Below are 17,112 nucleotides of genomic sequence, written 5' to 3' on the forward strand. Positions count from 1 at the left end.
GCAGTCTGCCCTTGTGGATACTCAAGTCAAGATAAATCATTTTTTTCTCTGCTAAGTTTTTCTTTTCTCTCTCTCTCTCTATTTTTTTTTTTTGCTTTGAAATAATAATTTTTAAAGAAAGAATTTAAATCTAGATAATTCAAGCAGTGTTTTGGTTAAATTATATGAAATGTCAATTTGATTTCATTTCCTAATTTGATAGATTTAGATTCAGTGTGTCAGACAGTGAATGACAAAGGTAACACTTTCAAAATAATATGAGAAACAACAAAACAACAGATATTCTTGACACCTATTGGGTTTTTTGTTTGTTTGTTTGTTTGAGACAGAGTCTCACTCTGTTGCCTGAGCTAGAGCGCCTGTGGCATCAGCCTAGCTCATAGCAACCTCAAACTCCTAGGCTCCAGTGATCCTCCTGCCTCAGCCTCCTGAGTAGCTGGGACTACAGGCATGTGCAACCACACCCAGCTAATTTTTTCTGTTTTTCATTGCCCAGCTAATTTCTTTCTATTTTTAGTAGAGACAGGTTTAGCTCTTGCTGAGGCTGGTCTTGAACTCCTGACCTCAAGCAATCCTCCTGCCTCAGCCTCCCAGAGAGCTAGGATTACAGGCATGAGTCACCACGCCCAGCCTTTTGACATCTATTGTTAGCCATTATATGGGACATGGAAAAATACTAAACAAATAAAATATAAAATTTTTAAACGTTTGGGTGTATGTAATGCATCTCAAATTAGACAACCTAATCATATTCCATAGCCAGAATCAGAAGTAGGCTCTATAATCTAAAGTGAGCAGAGAATTCTCTAGTTCTGCTTTAGCTATTTGTGTAGGATTGTATTCCACCTTAAAATGATTGAACAACCTAAAGTATTCCAGTAGTGTAATTTTCTTAATAATAACCATCTACTACTTTAGGCACTACAAAATAAAAAGTAAATACCAAATTATGTACTTCTGTTTCTCCCCTATACTGCTTCAATGATAAAATAGTAAAAGAGATGACATTTAGCCTTTATTAGGCCTTACTTCTATTCAGCAGCATTTTTCTGGGTTTTTATTCATTTGCATTTGAAAATAAATAATTATAGGAGTATAAATAAATGATCATTAGGAAAATATAAGGAAAATATAGGGAAGCAGAGTCTGAGCAGGGATTGTATTTTGTTTAAGGCTGTGTAGTCCTGGGTGACAACCTTGAGAATCTTCTGGCTTTATAAGCTGCTCTTTTCCACACAAAAAAACCTATTTTATTTAGAGACTTGTTTAATATACCAAATCTGACTCCCTTTTCATTTTCAGTTTGGGTGCACTGTAGCAAACTTTCTGAATGTTACAAAATGAAGGATCAAATAAAACACATTTATGAACTATGGAATAATTTTAAAATAAATGAAATTTTATGCCTTGAGTACATGTGTTATAAACTAATCTATAAACCAGGCAGCATTTACTAGTAAATAAAATAAAGGGCATTACCTAGTAATGTATCATCACAACAAGAGTCCTGACTTAGGACCCTAACTTTAAATTTTTTAATTCATTAAGGACTATTTACTTCCTGTGTCCAAACGGTTGCAAAGCTTGATTTAAAGGGCTTGTATTAATTAAGTAAAATTTCTTTGGAAGTTAAATTATTATATGGATCAAAATTTTGAAATATGACTGTCCTAGGAACATAAAGAAGTTAAAAACAATTGAGTGTATTAATGGCTATGCTGGGAATTCCTCTGTAAAGCCACTCTTAGGCATATGATCATAACGAAAGAGAGTACAGATACATTCCTTTGTCTTGCCCATTGAATAGAGTCAATAATTATCAAATTGAATTGGAGTTGAGAGTTGAAAGCATCAGCATTTTTCAGCTTGAAACGTTTTTATATGTAACAGACATTGTTATTTCCTTTTTTAAAAAGAAAAGTTTTTAAGTTTATTAATCTTGTGAAAAATCCACACGATGGCTGCAGATAACATCACTGCAGAATCTTTACTCCTTCGGCTGTTATCCAATCTCCAGCTCACTTTTTGCCAGCACCAACATTGGCCTTTGCAGTCCCCCTGACTTTCTTCATTCTGTTCTTGCCTTCCTTTCACTGCTTTCTTGATGTCTTTTTCTTCTCGTGCAGGCCATGCCTTGCAAACCTATGTTTGGGTTCATTTTTCTTTGTATAATCCCAGAAATTGTAAATCATGCCAAAGCCAGTCATCTTGCCACCACCAAAGTGAGTTCTGAATCCAAATGCAAAGATGACATCTGGTGTCGTCTTGTACATTTTGGCTAGTTTTTCCCTAATTTCTGTCTTTGGTACTGTTGCCTTCCCAAGATGAAGAACATCCATGACCATTTGTTTCCTCTGAAGTAGTCGGTTCGTCATGAACTTCCTGGTTCAGATAGTTACCGTGTTGTTCATGATGGTGGTCGACCCTCAAGCAGCCAGGGAGGAAAAACCATTGTTATTTTCTTACATTAATGCAGCTTCCTCTTTTTGTGTGTGTCCATGCCAAGGGTTATAATCACAATTGATTTGAGCCAATTGGTGGCAAATCAGAATCTCTTTGCCAATGATAGGTCTAAGGACGGACATGTGATTCGATCCTGTCTAATAAAACATAAGGGCAAGTGTACTGGGGTTTATGGGCAAAACTTTTTCTCTTTAATAAAAAGAGGGAAAAAAACAAGGAAAAAGTATATTTACTTTATACTTTTGTTTTAGGACAGAAAACTTGTAGCTACTGTAACCATTATGTAACAATAAGGTAGAAGGCCAAGAGAATTATAAACAAACTGACCTAACACCCTGAGATGATGGAATTGCTGAAACAACCTTTGAACCACTACCTCTGGACTTCTTATTAAATGAAAACATTAAATTCCTTTATTATTTAAGCTACTTACACTTGCAGCTGAGTATATTCTACATGGAATACCATATAAATGCAGGGCCAGTGTTGTGCCAGAGCCGGCTCACGCTGGCTTGTGAGATGATTATGCCTATCTCTTCCCAATTCCACATTCAGTGACCTCAAGTTGGTAGCTTTAAGTCATCTATGGTGAGTACTTATACTACGGAATTAGGCCAAAGATGCACACCAGGGCTTTTTTCTCCAGAATGGTGATCGTTAAACATTTATCAGCAGCACACTGCTGTGTGATTTACCTTACTCATACAGATAATGTAATAACAACTGCTATGCTAGTTATCATATTTTTAAAATGTACTTTAAGTAGTAAATGGGTAATAAGTTAATATCAAGACATTTTTAAGTTGTGGAATGTTAGAACTAGAAAAGACTTCAGTAAACTATTAAGATGAGCAAAATTAAATCTCAAGTGATTTTAAAACTAACCTAACATTATATAACTAGTTAATAGCAGAGTCCAGTATAGAATTTGATTCTTTATTCCCATTTTAGTAATCTTTCCAGTATACCATAGTGCCATTATGTTATTTATACAATAATAATAATTCTTTGCTTGCCAACATCTATCCTCAAATCAAAATAGTAAGCTAGTGAGATACTCAATTTCTCTGTGAATAGACCAGCCTAGTTTTGATAATGCATATGATAAAATATATTTAATTATGTATTATAAATTTTGGTCTGTTCAGCAAAGATACAGACCTTGAGAAGGCTGACATATGGAAACTGTTAGCATGAGATTACCAGCTGCCAACAACCCTCAATCATCATTACTTATAGTAAGCCCCACTAAGTAACTAGATAATCAGAATTGGGCTCGGGCTGCCCAAGGACAATGATTCTCACCAAGAAGATCTGCTGCCCATATCCATTGTCCAAAGGCCAAAGGACTGTCAGTTGAAGTCTGATCTTCTTTGCTCAAGCAAAAATAGACAATCTTGAAAGATAAAAACTGCATTGTGATATGAAATGAATTCTTAAAGGATCTGGGCTGGATTCGTGGGACAATGTAAGGCCAAATTCTGACAATTTAGGTTTGAAATAGCTAATAGCCAGCAACGATCAGATATTGGAAATACACAATATTAGAGTGCTTGTGGGAACTTCACAGTGCTGGTGAAAATGAAAATTGGTACATTTCTGGGAAGTATAATAATTAGATAAATATACTGCATATCAACGACCTTAAAAATAATAATTTAAAAAATAAAGCTGTTGCAAAATATTGATATGTTGACTGTGGGGTGATGTGTATAAGGGAGTTCATTTTACCAGTCTCTATTTTTGGGTGCAGTTGAAATTTTTCATAAAATTTAAAGAAATGTTTATAATATTTGGCTCAGGAATTCTAATTTTTGTGATCCATTTTAAGGAAGTAGCATAGATGCAAAGATTAATGAACTTTAATTATAGAGTTGTGAAAATTAGAAACAAATCTCTAACAGCAGAGGAATGGATGAATAAATTGTAATATAGCCATACAATGGAATGCGATGGAGCCATTAAAATAATATTTTGAAGAATATTTAATAAAAAGAGAAAATACTCAAAATGCAATGTCAAATAAAAAAGAATACAGAACGATACAGTCTGTACAGAACGATACATACACATATGTGTGTGTATTTAGAAGATTGAAAGAAAATGCATTAAAATCGAGGTGATCTTAATGATTATATTATTCCTCTATTTTTCTATATTTTCCAAGTTTTCTCTAATGAGCATTTATAAGCTTTTGAAATGAAAAATAATTTTTAAGTGTAAAATCAATACATGATAATTTAAAAATAGAAAATACGGGGGAAAAGGAAGAAAATATGAAACATTTATATCTTTAAAAAATATGTAAAACTTAAAAAACAGGAACAAAAATCCTTAGGTCTCTTGAAGGTAATTCTGACAATAAAGGGTATCTGTCTCAATCATCATTGAAGTTTAGAAGGGAAAACCATGTGCCCAAAGCATACACCCTCTGAGTAAGGGCCAAAGTAAATTGAATGACAATGATATCAAGGAGGTGGGGAAGAAGAGAGATCTATGGGCTGGGTGTTGGATAGAGTTCTGAAAGATTTGAGAATTGAGTGTGAATGATTTCAGGAGCCATTTGCCCTCTGTGTGAAGCTACTTGAGAGGGACAACAATGGGAAAAGGACTTAAAAGATTCTTGTTCTCTGTTCAGAATGCACTGTCCTCTTTGGAGTTCTTAATAAACTAAGTCAACAAATAAAGAGTGAAGAGAGTATTGTACTAATAATTACTCTGTGACTCCCCAACTGTGTGTCTTTTAATATGAGAATGCACTGCAAGTAGGCCAAGTGAGGTCCAACCCAATTTATTTGAGTTATACCACAATCCCCAAACTTAAGATCTTGGTTGTCCCAAATATCTAGTTACATGTCTCTAGAAATCTGACTGATTTTCTCACATGACCTGAAAAACCCTAGTCTAGAACAGTGGTTGTCAACTTTTTTTCCCCTTTAGCAACATATGGAACACATACCCATGGTGTGCCCAGAGTTGAGACATTTCTCTAACTCCAATTCTTTCTCTCCAAATTCAGAAAGCAATTCTAGTGAGTGTAATGTTATTTTAAAGAAACCCTTGACTGCGCTTGAAAATGGTGATTAATGCACAAACTTTGGCTGTCTTTAATAGGCTCATCTCTTGGGTAGGGCAACTAGGGTAGCTACCTTGGGACTCATACTTGCAGGCAGGCCTGTGTAGGTGTTGTACCTTATTCCTCTTTTCCAAATGTAATTAAAATCACTTTCTGTCTATAATGATATACAGAGGCTTGTGAAAGTTGCAGACAGTGCAGCCTCCTTTCAAGTGAGATTATCTTGGGCAGGCAAGACAGGTTGAGTTGCCAGGCTCCAGCAGCCCTCTGGGGATGGCCTTGCTCTTTAACTTTTCTGAGGATCAAATTATAAATAATCTCACTTGAAAGAAAACTGCACTGTCTTTCATCTTAAATGGGCCCTTTTACCTTGAAATTAAAACTATGGGTCAGAGGAAAGTAAGAATTATGGCTGATGATATTTATTCATTCATTAACCAGTTATTTACTTAAACATTTACTATGTGCAGGCACTGTTCTAGGCTCTAAGGATTCAGGAGTGAATGGAGACAGACAAGATTGATCTCTACTTTCATGAGGCTCTTATTATAGTGAGTGGAAATAGATTTCAGACAGGAAACAAAGCGTTATTGGTTCATTCGTTCTGTACATTCAATTCATTCATTTAGCTAACATGTACTAAAAATACCTAACATGTGCCAGGCATTCTAGGTGCTTTCACATAAATTATCTCTTTTAATTTTTACAATACTGTGCTCAAAAGTATATCATCTCCTTTTTGTTAATTCATAAATAACATAGTTCACTGTAATAATAAAAGATTGGAAGAAATATGTCCAATATAGGAAATTTGTTAAATACATTATAGTAATCCATACAATAAAGTAATATAGTATACAGGTATCATAAAGACCTCTTTGTGCCAACATGGAAAGTTGCCCAAGATAGAGTGTTAATTTAAAAAAAAAAAAAGCAAAATGCAGAACAGGGTTTAAAATCAGCTCTTGTTTATGTTTTTTTTGAAAAAGATATACAAATGCTTGTATATTAAAAGTATGAGAAAGGCTACATAAATAATAGTGATCACTTCTGGAGAAAAGGACTAGTGATTTAGAATGGACAGAATACTTACTTTTAATTATATATCCATCCTTTTGAAAGTCTGAAATGTTAACCACATGCATTAATGATTTTTTCAGTTAAAACTCCTTTAATAATGTTTTTTAAAAGAATGTTTGGCCTTCTGTGACCTTTAGGGATATGATTGGCTTATTCAGGGTTGGGGGAATTTAGTTCCAAGGTCTTCAGCTTAGGAATTAAGATAGGTGAATGTCATGTTAAAGAAAAATATATTAACTTGTATGCTTGTAGGTAAGTCGTGTGTGTGTGTGTGTGTGTGTGTGTGTGTGTTTTGAAGGGCAGGTAGGGTGCTGAGTCAAAACTGAGGATCCCAAGGTGAGTGGAATGATATGGGAAAGGTGCTAATGTTTCATTCTTTGTATTTGCAGTACCTAGTATAGTGTTTGGCACTAGTAGATAATAATGTTTATTAAAAGCATGTAAGATTATCTGCAGATATTGGGATTGAGAATGCAAACCGGGTGATTTGCATGAAGTTAAAGCAGTTTCTGGAGTTTGTAATATGGTGTGATCCCATCCTGGCTGAATGAAGATGCAATGGAAAATGTGGTTCAAAATATAGATTACTCAGTTCCTTCTTATCCCCACTGGGAAGGCATATCCCCCAAGTTTGCTGATTTGGAAAATAAGGACTGAATTCCCTTGCTTGCTATTTATCAGCATTCTGCTGACAAGTCTTGTTCCTTCTCTGTCCTTAGCCCTTTTTTTGTTTTTCTTATTAAAAGATCTATTTTTAAAAAATCAGTTCAGTAGCCCAACTATTTCAAAATCTCATTTCATCTCATTTGTCATTTATTAATGGGCCTCTTTTCTCTCCAGTGCTTCTTATATCCCCCAGATATATTTGAGGAAACTCTTTTAAATCCCAGGGGCTATTACATCACTATTTCTTTTTATTGCCTTTAAAAAAAAAATCAGACTCAGACTTTAATCACTCTATGTATTATCCCCCCGGCCCCACTTTTCAATTTCAAGTACTTTTTTTCCCTTCTAAATCTAGAGCTGAGAAAAATCTCTAGTGAGTCCAGCTGGATGTATTTTGATTTTGAGAAATTCATCAGATGAATTATAATTTATTACTGTTTACCTCTAGATTATTTGAGGATAGTCTGGTCTTTTTAATCTAACAATTTCCTATATCTTCTATCATTAAGGTACATAAAGATGCAGATTATTTTGTGAATATTTCGTATTTTCCCCTAATTTTGACTTGCTATTGGTTTCTTAATTTTTAAAAATAGGCTCATTTGGAACCCATTTTTAATAAATCCTGCCTTCTAAACATATCCCTTCCATGTGTTCAGTTCCAAGGGCCATTTTAATGTTCTCCTCTTGCTTTTTGGTATTCATTTGGTGCTATTGAACAGCAGTCTCAAGAAAACAAAAAACCCTTTGCTATCAGAACAGAGGAAAGAACATTAGGTTCAGAGTCAGGAGTCCACCCTTAAGTTTTCTGCTTCATACTTTATTTTATTTTATTTTTTTGGATTCAGGCTTTTCCTATCCTTCTTTCCCCACCTAGAATCAATCATCTCCCCTCTCTTCTTATCTAATATTGAAAAAATAAATAAGAAACTTTGCAAAGTAATAATAATGCCTGTAAAAAAGGCATTATATAAATGTTCAGTATTATTATGCTGGAATTTTGCCTTTACTCTCTATGCAAAAGGATAAAATTTAGAATAATATTAGCTCCTTTCAACCTCAAGTCCAAGGAGGTTCAGTTACCAAAATATTAGGAGAATGATATTTTGGGATTTTGGTTCTTATATGGTAGGGCCCACAGCAAAGCTCCAAGATATCACTAGATTTATGACATTGTTTAATAGTGATTACTGTCATTATTATTGTGTTTGCCTTCTTGGGAGAGGGGCATGGAAATGGAGGGAACTGAGATCAGGATGGTCTGTCTTTGCTTATTTTGCTTTGATGAGGGAAATGGCAACAGAGGAGTGAGTCCTGACTGAGGTCCAAATGGTCCAAGTAGCTCATTTACACATGAGAGGCAGAAAAAAGATACAAAGATGTTGCATAATGCAATGAAATTTGTTTAAATATCAATACAGTGTATGTAGGATATAAGGGTATGTGTTGCCTCCAGAGTCACTAGAAAGTACAAGGTGGTACTAGACATTCCTAGATGTAAAGGAGTTAGTATCCTACATGGAGCAATTTAAGGGCACATGAAAGCCCAGTTAGCCTCAAAATATCTCTTGCTTCCTGAGTGCCACAGTCTGAAATCTCTAGCATGAGAATCACTCCATTAAATTGCATTTCTAATCAATTATTCTATTTGGAGCCTCTGCATAAGACTAGGAGCCCCTGCATAAGACTAGGTGCTTACATTTATGCAACTAGCAACTATTAATAACTTGCTGTAAATATTGATTGATTCTCAAACCTATGTAGAAAAGATGACTTTTAGATAGGGTCTTGAAGGATGTGTAAGGATCACAAATTCAAGTGCCCTGTGCAGTTAATATAAATGTGTGAAGTAGACTGGATACAACAAGATAGGTGCTAAGCTGCTTTTATTACTAGGTAAGAGTAATATCTACTTCATTAACTGTTACAGGACCAACGAAATGGCCAAAGAAAAATATATAGGGCCCTATAGAAATCCTTGGCCACCAATTTGAGACCCTTGATTTAAATACATGGAAGAAGGATAGTGAAGTATTACAGATTGAAGGAGTAATATGGAAAAAAAAAATCACCGTGACTTGCATGTTATCTAAGAGAACTCTATGGGCATTTATTAATTTATCACGGAGATTGGCAATATTTCAGAAGCAGGGGTTTAAGAAATGACCTCTCTTCTTTTGAAGAGATAGAAACTGGTAGAGCAAGATCTCATAGCCTACAGTGAGCAAAGGGCATGTTAATGGCTCAAGGGTTCAGGAATATTTCCTATAAATATTTCACTATTAATGCTAACACAGTCTTTTTTAAAATGCGGATGTCTATCAGAAAAATTTAAATCATATCACCTTGTATAACCTAGCTGAGATTAACTCCAAAGAGGGAATAGAAAATTATATGGGGGAGGGAAGTTTAGAGTTTAAGGATTGGGTGGAAGTCAAAATCATAGGTGGGTGTGAGTGCTCTGGCAGGCTGAAGGAGTTGAGGAAGCCTGCAGGTAGTGGGGGTGGATACTGCAGGAGAGGGAGGAGGGAGGCTTTGCCTACTGTGCAGTTTTGCCTAGGGCAGCTAATTGTTTGTGCCTAGAAAATTGCCTACGGAAGCCTTGGGCAATATGCAGTAGCTTTTCCCTGATGCCTAGTTTATCAGGTTAAGTTGAAATTTGGTGGGGAGAAGAGGGGAATGATGAGCTGAAAGAATTCCTGAGCCAAAAGAAACCTCAAAGGTCACCAACGTTTTCAGCAAAGAATCTCTAATGATAAGAGAGGTAACCCAGGAATCTGGGGACTTAGCCCAAAGTAACGCACCACAAGTGAAAATATCTTTGAAATCTCTTGGTTTATCTTAAAACTTTGCATAAATTTTGCATTGATTCAATATAACCATGTTTGTTTTAATACAAAAAGATTTTAAATTACTACACCAAGATCACCAATCTCTAAATAAAATTGTCTAAGGCCCTACTTCTGATATATCACATGGCTAGTTGAAGACATGTAGCTAGTAAGGGCCAGAGATAGAATAAGAATGAAGATCTCCTGACCACTCTGCCCTATGTTAGCTATGAACCAATGAAGATGAGCAGCAACAGTACAAGACGATGATGACAGTGAGTGCTTGGGGAGGAGAGTACTAAAACAGAAAGTGGAAGGGTTCTTTGCTTGTAATTTTTAGTAGGATTGACTCTGATGTGGAGAATTTAAAAAGTATAGGAAGGGGCTGGGCATAGTGGCTCACACCTGCAATCCCAGCACTTTGGGAGGCCAAGGCAAGGAAGATCTCTTGAGCCCAGGAGTTTAAAGCTACAGTAAACTGTGATCATACCACTGCACTCTAGCCTGGACAACAGACCAAGACCCTGTCTCAAAAAACAAAACAAAAAAGTAAGGGAAGGGATCTAATATTCATTGAGTCTACATTATGTGCCCATACTTTGTACTGAACACATTATCTCTATCTCTTAATTTTAATAGCAACTGGGAAATAAGTTACCACCATCATATAATACAGGATGAATAAATCCTGAGCTTAACAAATTTGCCTATTGCTTTCTCAGCTGGTAAGAGGTAGAGTTAGAATTTGAATCCAGGTGTGTCTGACTAGGCTGCACTACCTCTTTTCCACAGCAAGGTTTTATACGAGATGCTTTAAGGAATATAAATAAGGAGCTGATTAGGGATATAAACCAGGAGCTTGATTGTCTTATTCTTGGAGCTTATAGTCTAAAGAAGGACCTCCTTAATTAATTAACTGGTCATTTTAGCTTTCTACTTAATGCCTCAGTCTGCTAAAGAAGTGGATGAATCACTCACAGCCACAAAAATTGGAAGATATTCTCAGTGCTCATAAAATCTTTAAAAAAATTTAGGTGATGTGCCACACACATATGGCCAAAGCCCTTTTTATTAATCCTTTATAACTTTGCATAGCATGTAAAACAATGTTCCCAAACTGTCTTAAGATATTAATAGGTTGAGGAAAAACAAAACCCAAAAACCTGTTGTTAGCAATATTTTCTCCAAAAGTGCATTAAAAAATATATATGTAAGAAAAATACTAAGCACACATTTCTCTTGTTGTTATTATGCAAAAGTCTGTCTTTAAGGAACGATGCTCAACCCGAAGAGCAAAAGAAGTTTCATGTATTACCTGAAGGATAAATGACTGGTGCTCAATTTGTTCGTCAATTCAGAGTCAGGATTTACCATTTTACCAGCTTATTCTAAACTTTGATGTATGTCGACTATTCCATGATCTTCAGTCTTTATTATGTATATTTGTGATGTAGATCAAATTTTGATTATGTTTTACAGCACTTATATTTTTCTTGAGACCATTTTCACTGTCTACATGCCTGTTGTATTTCATGCCTATTATATTTCATGAAATAATGTTGATTTTTCATCACGTTATAAAATGTTTTGAAGTCAAACATATTTGGGAAATACTGATCCAAAACTTGCTGCCAAGTTGGTACCATGCTTTGCTTACCAGTTTCTCAAAGGATATGCTAATCTTATTGGTTTGGTTTCCTACTTTTTGAACTTTTGTTACATAATAAGATGGATCTACAGTGTCCAATGCATGTACATCTGCAATGTTAAATGCACATAGATTTAATACACATAGATGCACTGTTCTTTCACACTTGATAAGAAGAAATATATAACCAGAGTGGTTAAAGAAGTAATTATTATGTTACATGTATTTTAATACAATAAAAATGCAACATGGTGATAATGGTCCATAAGGAAGAACATAAACTTATAAATTGCAAAAAATAATATTTTTGATATCATAATCATATATAAACAATACATAATATTTTATTAGTACAAGGAAAAAACATAACCAGGAGCTAAATGTTCCACAGAATCTAAAGAAGAAATAAACTCATGAGGCTATTTACATAGAATTAAGTAAAAACTGGACTTTAATTTTTATGAGAAAATCATTCATTAGTGTGTTTGCAGCACTTGGTATAGTGTCTGACCATAGTAGGTGTTCAAGGTATATTTTTTGAATGAATAACAAGATTATTTCAGCTCTGGAGCTCTTTTCTTAGTGGCCCATTTAATCTGTTTACTTCCTAGAGCAAGTTACATAACTTGTACCCTTAGAACATAATGACGCTAAACCAATACGATTATAAAATTCTTGGTAATACCACATTGAAAAACAAAAGGTTGTATGTGACAGTATATATAAGTAAAAAATATTTTTAGGAAGCTTTATTTAAAAAATCATTTAAGGACTTTTATTACCATATTTGGATGAACCATATAAAATTGGCATTTTTTGTAGGCCAAAAATTGGCAAATTCATATGGTTTGATCTTAGCTTATAAATTACTGGCTAGTGTGTGCCTCCAGTTTCAAGTGATAGAAACATTCAGACTAAGGTCATTAAATATGGAATGTCCGATTTTGAATCAAAAGTATAGTTTAATATATCTCAAACAAGAAGCCGTACAATTAATCGAAGTATGTACCTAAACTATCAATACAGTTTTGCCATCTTAATGGTAGCTTGTTTATGCCAGCAGTGAAGAAGCCTGGAGAGTGAGTGGTGATGAAATCACAAAAGGTGTTTTCCACAGCTTCTCAGAATTGACTATTTTTCCTTGCAAGTACTCCAAAGCCTGGAAGAAGGGGAAGTCAGTTGGTGGAAGGTCTGGTGAAAACAGTGGACGAAAGAGACTTTCCAAGTCCAGCCTCTGTAGTTTGAGCAGCATCATTTGTGCGACATGTGGTAGACCCCGTTGTCTTGCAAGAGGATTGGCCTGTCTCTATTGACCAATCTCGGCTGCTTAATCAAAAGCATCCTCATCATGTTGTCCAGCTGGTTGCTGTAGACATCCACTGTAATCAATTGATCAGGTTTCATGAAGCTATAGTGGATAATATCAGCACTAGACCACCAAACAGACACCATTAGCTTTTTTTGATGAATATTCAGTTTTGGATTGTGTTTCAGCACTTCATCTTTATCCAACCCCTATGCCGAATGCTTGCGATTGTCAAAAAGAATCCATTTTTTATCACACATAACAATATGGGGTAGAAATGGTTCGCCTTTATGTAGTGACAGGCAAGAAAGGCAAGCTTCTAGATGATTTCTCTTCTGACACTCATTTAATTCATGTGGAACCTATCTATCCAGCTTCTTTATCTTGCCGATTTGTTTCAAATGGTCCAATATGTTGGAATAGTAACGTCAAACCTTACTGCTAATTTACACTTAGGGTGAGAAGGATTGGCTTCGTGCTACAGCTTTCAGTTCATCGTTATACACCTTAGTCTCAGGTCACCCACGTGGCTCATTTTCAAGATTAAAATCACCAGAATGGAACTTCTCAAACCATCAACGTACTGTGCATTCATTAGCCACATCCTTCCCAAACACTTCATCGATATTTCGAGCTGTCTGTGTGCCATTGGTTCCACAAAAGAATTCAAATTCAAAAATAACACAATTTTTTTACTTATCCCTGCTTTCACAAAAGTTGCTCTAAAAAAATTTGAAAGATAACCACACGCCAAAATGTGTGTTTGAAAGACTGAGGATGTACCTTCACAATAAACATAAAGCAAGAAGTGTTAAAGTGAAATGTCAGAGATATCTACTGTCAAACTTAGTACTTATGGAAATCGGACATTTCATACTTAATAACCTAAATACTGTTCATTAAAAGGGCTCGTCTTTGCTTCCAAATGTCAGAGACTGAAAAGTGATCCCAGTAATCAGAACAAATATTATAGCACCTTCATTAAAATGTGTGAAGCTGACACCTTTACTACTAAATTTTATGATTAATCACAAATCTCCTCCAGAGACTGTGGAATGACCATCTGAATGTATTGTAAGACTTAATGGTCTTTGTATTGATTACCTTAACGCATAGCAGTTCCTTCCATTTCTGATGTTAAAACAAGCACTCACAATTATTATGGTTAAAAGAATGGTAAAGCAACTTATTTCATAATTTAAAATATAATACTCAAAAAAATATATAATAAAGTAGATATATAATTTGTTTTTAAAAATATTGCCAACAATGATAAAAGGCAGGGACATTAATATTGGTCATTTCACTATTTGAATAATTTTAGAATACTAGATGATTATAAACATTTAAATGGCCTCCAGAGCCACAGTAGTGACCATGGGAAGAGTCCAACACAGGAAATATAATAACTTTTTGCTTTTGTCATTATACATGATGCCTTTAGCTACTTGTGGACACTGCCACAAGAGAGATCTCAGAGAAAAAAATCTTCAAAGCTGACAAGTATAAAGGAGTGAATTAGAGAGATGCAGACTGCTACTCCTACCTTCTAGCTTGTAACCAATATTCCCCTTTTCTTCTCCCAGTCTCTGCTTAGCAAGGGAAGGTTTAGGCTCAGATCACACAAGAATGGCCAGTTACTTAGACTTGCTAGTAGACTATTTCAGTGTTAGTGGGAGGAGTGAGTGGGTGATGCACTACATTTTGGTCACTGTAAAACATTCCAGACATTTTCTATGCTTATATTTACATACACATTTTAAAAAAATAGTACCATATGGCATATCCTGCATCATAGCCTGTTTTTTAAAAATTAAAAATATATATATTATGAACTTCCTTTTTCATCATTATTTTTATACAACATTCTTTTTTAGTGTTTCTTAAAATTCTGTTGTACATGTGGTGCTCCACAACTTATCCAACCAATCCTCTATTGTTGGTCACTAAGTTTTAAAAATTCATTTCTTCACTATTAGCAACATTGCAACTAAATCTGAACATAAATCCTTAGCTCTTTCTTTAGGATAAAATCCTAGCAGTAGAATTTGGTGGTGACAATGAGGATTTTGAATGATTTCCTGGAGAAAACATTTAGCTCCCAAGAGCAGAGATATGGATGAGATCACAGGTAGTAGGGTGGACCTTTTCACACTGGGGGAGCTTCTGAAGAGAGTCCAGCCTAGACAGTTTAGAGATATGAATTAGACATTAGAAACATATATTTGCCACCTTTCACTTAGATAGTTATTTTAAACTATGGCCAAAAAGGTAGAGCGAGGAAATCTGAAGGTACATTTTTTCAGTATTTATTATGTGTCAGGCAATGTTCTAAGCACTTTTCATGGATTATTTCACTCTAGTCCTACCATAACTCAAGAAGTAGGTAAGGAATGGAGGCAAGGAAAGCTAAACAACTTTCCCAAAGTCCCACATCTAGTACTATATATGGCAGAGCCCAGAGCCATCTGTACTCTTAACACCTGTGCATTGCTGCTTCCCATCCAATACACTGACTGCTTAGCAGACAAGCTGGGAAAGCCCCAGAATGAAAGAGTCTACAGTGTACATGATATATTTGTAAACTCTACTTTTATATTTTTCAGAAGTTTTAATTTGTTACCTAATGCCACATTCTTTCTTGCTAGACACAATGACTATAACCTTAAAGTATTTTACTATTTGCCACTAATCATGGATAAGTAATTCTTTAAAAAAAAATCTATGTTAATTGTAAGATACTACATCAACTGTTGCTACAGTTTAATTACTAAATTCTGATAGTTGGTGTAAGTAAACAATTCATTTTGTATGATTTTTTACTAGATCAGGACATTGTTGAATTCTTTTTGAGTAAATTCCTTGTGTTACAATTAGCCTAAAAGTCAATTAGGGATACACAGATAGTAACAGGGAACATTATGGAAGTGTTCTTTCTAGGAAGAAATGCTGTATAGGTTTTGATTTTCACATAGTACATAAAAATTTTTACTCTAAATAAATACATGATGGTGTTCAAGTCAATATATTCTTCAGAAAACATGGACCCCTATGATACTGTCTCCTCCTTTAAAAATGGCTGAAGACATGCACACATTGATATTGAAGTCCAATGATGAGCACAGCACAGTGGTTAAATGCATGGATTCTGGAGCCAAACTACCCAGGTTCCAATCTAACTCTGCAATTTCTAGCTGTATGACCTAGAGAGTTCCTTAGCTTCTCTGTACCTTAGTCTCTTCATCTGAATCTCCAAACCAAAATCTCCACATTTGACTGCTCCTCAGATCTGTAGATTTGTGTGTGCAATTGCCCAATTGATATCTCAGCTTGATTGCTTAACAGGCCTCTCAAACTTAACATCACCAAATAGAGCCTGCCTCATCCCTACTCTTCCCTGACATGTAAATGGCAACACCACCCAGACTTTAATCAAACCAAAAATCTAGGTGTTATCCTTGATCCTTCTTTTTCCCTTACTCCCACACCCAATCCATCAGTGAATCTTGTCACTTTTACCTCCAAAACAAATCTCAAATTTGCCCACTTCCACTACCACTGTCTTATCCAAGCCACATTATCTCATGTCTGAGCTCCTGCAATGGTTGCTTTACTGGTCTCTGTTCTTCCACTCTTACTTCTCTAAAATCCAATATCCCTACAGCCAGAATGATTTTTTAAAAGCATAGATTATATTAGTTATTCCCTTACTCCAAATATCCCAATGGCATCTCATCACATTTAGAAAAAGGCTGAACTCCTTAATCTGGCCTTCAAAATCTTGCAAAATTGAATGCTTGCAGTGTTTCCACCAAATTCATGTCCACTTGGAACTTCAGAATGTGACCTTTTTTGGAAATAGGATTTTACAGATGTAATTAGGTTGAGAGCATATTGGATTTGGGGGTACCCTGAATTGAATGAGTAGTGTCCTTGTAAGAAGAGGAAAGGACACACAGAGACAGGAAATATAGAAAAGATGGCCATGTGAAGATAAAGGCAATGATTGAAGTGATGCAGCTACAAGACAAGGAACACCAAG

At 35.2% G+C, this 17,112-nt stretch overlaps 1 pseudogene across 1 annotated transcript; it reads right to left on the reverse strand.

Moving 5' to 3' along the window:
• Positions 1-1,918: 1,918 nt before the first annotated feature.
• On the reverse strand, positions 1,919-2,411 carry LOC123647764 (annotated as a pseudogene). The gene has a single exon (XR_006738329.1). The product of XR_006738329.1 is annotated as a 40S ribosomal protein S24-like (transcript).
• Between the last annotated feature and the right edge of the window lie 14,701 nt (positions 2,412-17,112).

Source organism: Lemur catta, chromosome 1 (assembly GCF_020740605.2).
Source record: "Lemur catta isolate mLemCat1 chromosome 1, mLemCat1.pri, whole genome shotgun sequence".
In the NCBI taxonomy this organism is placed as follows: Eukaryota; Metazoa; Chordata; class Mammalia; order Primates; family Lemuridae; genus Lemur; species Lemur catta.